Here is a 6,000-nt window from a genome sequence, read left to right on the forward strand (position 1 = left end):
AATACCAGTCAACTCAGGGTTATTCAAATTTGAAAAGAGTAATCCGGAAACGGTTAATTCTTTGTCTGATACTCCAAGGTCCGTTAACACTCGCTCTGAGGATCTAGAGGACTGCTTTCATTCTGCCTCTTCCGAGTCCTGTGTTATGCCAACCCGGACTTTCAAACCGAAATCTGGAAATAAGAAAGACTATCTACCAGAAGCTCAGTTAGCCGCCCGGCCAGAAGCTCAGTTAGCCGCCCGGCCAGAAGCTCAGTTAGCCGCCCGGCCAGAAGCTCAGTCGCCACCTCCACCACCATTGTCATCACAACCATTATGTCAGTCACCCTTAGTCCAGCCTCCTGTTCAGCAGCCGCTAGCCCGGCATCCTGTATCAATTGCTCCACCTGTAAAACAATACAAGTCAATTCAACCCGAAAAACACCATTCCTCGCCCGTCCATTCCAAGCAGAGGGACACACCTAATAATAATGTCAACACTCCTCAAAGGCTGGCCAGTTCTGAAACTGAGGTGCACTCCAGGGCCTCCCCAGAGGCTGGGTTTCAGCCCCCAGCAGACTCCGGACCCCTGGAGGTTAAGAAGCCAGCTGAGGGCCGCACCCGGCTGTCGCTGCCTGAGCAGCGTCGACGCTCTATGCAGCTGCAGCCTGCTATGTGTTTGCAGCCTGCTATGCGTTTGCAGCCTGCTATGTGTCCTGCAGCCTGCTATGTGTCCTGTCCCTGCCAGAGGCCCGTGTGCCTGCTGGTCCTGTTCTGTGCCTGCCAGAGGCCCGTGTGCCTGCTGGTTCTGTCCTGTGTGTTCCAGGGGCCCCTGTGCCCACTGGTCCTGAGACTGTTCTCACTGGAGGGCCCGAGTAGCCCGTCCAGCCTTTTGCATCATCAGCTGGGGGGCCCGAGGAGCCCGTCCAGCCTCCTTCCTCGTCAGCTGGGGGGCCTGAGGAGCCCGTCCAGCCTCCTTTCTCGTCAGCTGGGGGGCCCGAGGAGCCCATCCAGCCACCAGCTGCTCCACCAGCAGCCTCATCCACGCTTGCAGCAGCAGTTTCATCCATGCCGCCACCTGCTGCAGCGCCTCCGTCTGCAGCGCCTCCGTCTGCAGCGCCTCCGTCTGCATCCTCCACGCCGTCGCCTGGTCCGGATTCAGCATCCTCAGCGTCGCCTGGTCCAGCGCCTGCTTCGGCTTCATCCGCTTCACCTGGTCCAGCCACTGCTTCATCCTCGCCTGGTCCAGCCTCCGTGTCTTCATCCTCGTCTGGTCCAGCTCCCGCATCACCTGCAGTGGCCTCCTCCTCAGCTTCAGCTGCTTCGCCTGGTCCAGCTTCAGCATCCTCATCAGCTGCTTCGCCTGGTCCAGCTTCAGCATCCTCATCAGCTGCTTTGCCTGGTCCAGCTTCAGCATCCTCATCAGCTGCTTTGCCTGGTCCAGCTTCCGCATCTTCATCAGCTGCTGCCTCGCCTGGTCCAGCCTCTGCTTCTGCTTCAGCCTCGCCTGGTCCGGCCTCCGCTTCTGCTTCAGCCTCGCCTGGTCCGGCCTCCGCATCCTCATCAGCCTCGCCTGGTCCAGCCTCCGCATCCTCATCATCCTCGTCTGGTCCGGCCTCCGTGTCTTCATCCTCATCAGCATCGCCTGGTCCAGCTTCTGCTTCAGCGTCCTCATCCGCTTCGTCTGGTCCAGCCTCAGCTTCCGCCTCGTCTGGTCCAGCCTCCGCTTCGCCTGGGGCTGCAGGGGCCACGCAGCCTTCAGGTCCCCTACTACCACCTCCACATCGTCGGTCATCTGCCAGGCCGCTTGTTGGGCATCTCCGCCACCGTGGACGCCCTCCTGAATGCCGCCACTGCCTTCCGCGTGGCCGGCCTCCGGACTTGTTTCCACGCCGCTGTTGCCGTCCGCACGGTCGGCCCCCAGAACTGTTTCCACGCCGCTGTTGCCGTCCACACGGTCGGCCCCCAGAACTGTTTCCACGCCGCTGTTGCCGTCCGCACGGTCGGCCCCCAGAACTGTTTCCACGCCACTGCCTACTGCGTGGCCGGCATCCGGACCTGCCCCGCTGCCATTCGCATGGTCGGCCTCCTGAACTTGACCATCTGGGCCTTTTTGGACTCTGTCCCTCCGTCCTGGGCCCCCTCCGCCCGCCCTGGTCGGGTTGTTTTCTGTTTTGTTTTGGTCCGTTTTTTTGTTTCTGCTGGGCTGTCTGGTGCCAGCCCTTGAGGGGGGGGGGTACTGTCATGGTCCTGGGTCGGTGACCCAGCGCTTTTAGTTTGTTATCATTTTCTAGATGATGATTGTTTAAGTTCTGTGTTATTTTCGATCTGCCTCTGAGTCTGCGTCTGTATCTCTCTGTCTATGGTGTCTCCCCATCTGTTTGTGAATCTGTCTGTTTAGTTCAATGTCTTGTCTGGTTCCATGTGTCTGAGTTTCCTGTTTTATAGGTGAAGGTCCGTGTCGTATGTGAGTGTGATCAGTTTACGTTTCCCCTGTCCCGTCAGCCCAGATTCCTCCCAGCTGTGTTGCCCTCCTGTCTCTCATCCCCTGATTACTGGTGTGTGTATTTAAGCCCTGTGTGTTCTCCTGCCTGTTGCCGGTTCGTCTGTGTAACTCCGCGTCAGTCTGTGTTCCTCGGTGTCCTGCTCGTCTCTCTGCCTCTCTTCCCTTTTTGTTTCATCTCAGGTTTGTCATTTAGCTTTCCCAGTTCAGGTCTTTAGTTTTGTCTTCCCTCTTGCCTGTTTTGCCTTCTCACCACTGTGTAAATAAACTCACCGGCATCTCATCCACTGCCTGCATCTTGGGTCCTTCTTCTAACTCCACACGGCTCGCCTCGGCAGCCGTGACAGAAGGTTAAGAACAAATCCTACTGTGCCTACTGTGAGAGCACAGAACACTATTTCAGCCAATGTGATGATGTAGCCAAGCTCTCCAAAGAGGAAATAAAGGACTGGATACAGGTCAACAAACGATGCTGGCGCTGTGCCCGAACTCATTTAGCTGCTCAGTGCACACTAAAGAAACCCTGCAGCCGCTGCCAGGGTAAACATCTGCTGGCTCTTCACGAGGTAAATGCCAGGACAGAAGGAAACAACGCTGGCATGGCTGCAAAGGAGGAAAGCTGCCTAACCAGTTCGGCTTCGGGCTCACCCTACCTTGATCGCCATGGGGCCGGCAATCGTGTCATGCTGAAGATTGTACCTGTGCTTTTGAGCCATGGAGAGCGGACTCTAGACACCTATGCTATACTTGATGACGGTTCAGAGAGGACCATGCTGCTCCCTGCTGCTGCAAAGACTCTTGGTCTGGCAGGCATCCCGGAGGACCTGCCATTACGAACCGTCCACCAAGATATTCAGATGCTTCATGGACATACCGTATCCTTCAGTGTCTCTGCTGCTACCAACCCTGGATCCTACTACAAGATTGATGGAGCGTTTACAGCTGATCGTCTCAACTTAGCTCACCATACCTATCCTATCGACCAGCTGAGAAGGAAGTACAAATACCTGCATGGGATCCCGGTCCCTGCCCTGAAGGAAGCCAAGCCTCTGCTTCGCATTGGTTCAGACCAGCCACACCTGATCACCCCCATAGAATCAGTCCGCCTCGGCCCACCTGGAGGCCCAGCAGCAGTCCACACCCGGCTTGGCTGGACCCTTCAAGGGCCAAGTCTTTTCATGGGGCGGCAGACCCAGCCTGTCCTATCCCTGTATACATCCGCCCAATCAGACGAGTTGCTCAAACATGTGGAGCGGCTCTGGCAGGTGGACGTGGTGCCTTACCAATCCGAGAAAGAGGTCACTCGGTCGAAACAGGATCAGCAGGCTGTGGCCCTGCTCGAGGCAAGAACAACTCGCAGGATGGTCGATGGAGTCTTCAGGTATGCTACACCTCTACTCCGTCACCCACAGATGCCGCCACTGAATGCACCAAAGGAATCAGTCATGCCCATGCTTCGAAGCACAGAAAGGCGCCTGTTAAAGGATCCCAGTCAGGCTGATGCCTACAGGGCAGAAATGCAGAAGCTGATCCAATCAGGAGCCGTGAAGGAAGTTACGCATGAGACTTCGCCCAAGGAGAACTGGTACATACCGCATCATCTTGTCAGTCATAACGGGAAGAATCGCCTGGTGTTTAACTGTTCCCATAAATACCTTGGACAGTCCCTGAACCAGTTCTTGTTGCCTGGCCCTACTCTTGGAGCTTCCCTGCTGGGGGTGCTGGTCAGGTTTCGTGAACACCCGATAGCTGTGAGTGGAGACATCAAGGGGATGTTCCATCAGGTACTGCTCCTCCCTGAAGACTGGCCCCTGTTGAAGTTCCTTTGGCGGGACTTAAAGGTGAATGAACCCCCTAAAATCTTCGAGTGGCAGATCCTGCCATTTGGGACAACTTCAAGCCCCTGCTGCGCCACCTTCGCCCTGCAACATCACGTGATGGAGCACACACAGCCTGACGACAGCCTGAGATTCTCCATCGAGAGGTGTTTCTACGTAGACAACTGCCTACAGAGTGTTGGCTCACTGGAAGAAGCGAGAGATCTGGTGGATCGGCTAAGAGAGTTGCTGAAATCAGCTGGCTTCGAGCTACGTCAGTGGGCTTGTAATGATCCAAGTGTCCTGAGCCATTTGCCTCCAGAAGCTAGATCACAGAGTCTGGATCTGTGGCTAGCTTTTTAGGGGGAGGTAACAATGTTTAAAACGATAACAATAATATTTATATTTATAACAAGGTGCAATAATAATTAATGTGCAATAATAACAGTGTGCAATACACATACACTTATTCTTCTTTTTTATACTAAGTTAATATACTGTGTTGTGTTGTTTGTTACGTTGTGATGTGTCATATCGTGTTGTGTTGTGTTATATGTAGTGCCGACGTAGGACAGTTTTTCCAATTTCATTGTACTACTGTACTATGTATGACTGTGCAATGACAATAAAGAGTTATCTTATCTTATCTTATCTTATCTTATCTTAGCCGAGGACAAATCCAACCCGCTAGAGACCACGCTCGGGCTCAGCTGGGACTGGAATTCCGACTCCTTGGGTTATAAGCACAGGCCCGTGTCCTATGAGGTGCCAACCCTCAGAAACATCTATAGAGTCCTAGCCTCACAGTACGACCCTTTGGGCTATCTGTTACCCTTCACCACTCGGGCCAAGCTCCTCCTCAGGCAGTTATGGGATAAGAAGCATGGTTGGGACGACTCGAATATTCCCTCCACCCTCCTGCAAGCTTGGTCTGACTGGGAGGTGGAGCTTTTTACCTCACCTTACCTTCCCACGTGCCTATGTTCCTGCCAGTGCTAACTTAAAGGGGGCCATTCGTGAGGTGCACATTTTTGGGGATGCTTCTGAGAAAGCTTATGGAGCGGTGTCTTATATGAGGACTGTAGAACAGGATGGGCAAGTTCACCTCACCTTCATCCTAGCTCGCTCCCGGGTAGCCCCCAAACGAGCTCTCTCTATTCCCCGCCTCGAGCTCTGCGGAGCTTTGCTGGCAGCGCAGCTGGCCAGTACCCTGAATAAGGAACTCACCTCAGCGATTGAAAGAACAGTCCTGTGGTCTGATTCGACCACTGTTCTTACCTGGTTGAGCTCACAGTCCTGCCGCTACAAGGTTTTTGTAGGAGCCAGGGTAGCTGAGATACAGGAGTTGACGGAACACTGTACCTGGCGCTACATAGACTCAGAGAGTAATCCAGCGGATGACTTGACAAGAGGGAAGGCTCTGGCCGAGCTCAAAGTGCCTAATCGGTGGTCGAATGGACCCCCCTTTCTGCTCAACAGTCCTGACACATGGCCAGAGAACCCGAGCTCCGAGCCCAGTAATGACGAACTTGAGCTCCGGAAAACAGTCTTCTGTGGAACCTCTATCACCTCCACACCTACCTGTCAGGATGGAATGGCGTGCAAGACTTGGCAGGAGCTCTTGGATGTTACTGTTAAAGAGCTTTGTGGTCAGGGACTCTCGACTGCGCCATCTAGGGCCGAGGACTATCAGAATGCTGA

This window comes from Copadichromis virginalis, linkage group LG22, assembly GCF_057382275.1.
Source record: "Copadichromis virginalis isolate Kocher_CV1m ecotype Utaka linkage group LG22, C_Virginalis_male_GT1.1, whole genome shotgun sequence".
Classification (NCBI taxonomy): domain Eukaryota; kingdom Metazoa; phylum Chordata; class Actinopteri; order Cichliformes; family Cichlidae; genus Copadichromis; species Copadichromis virginalis.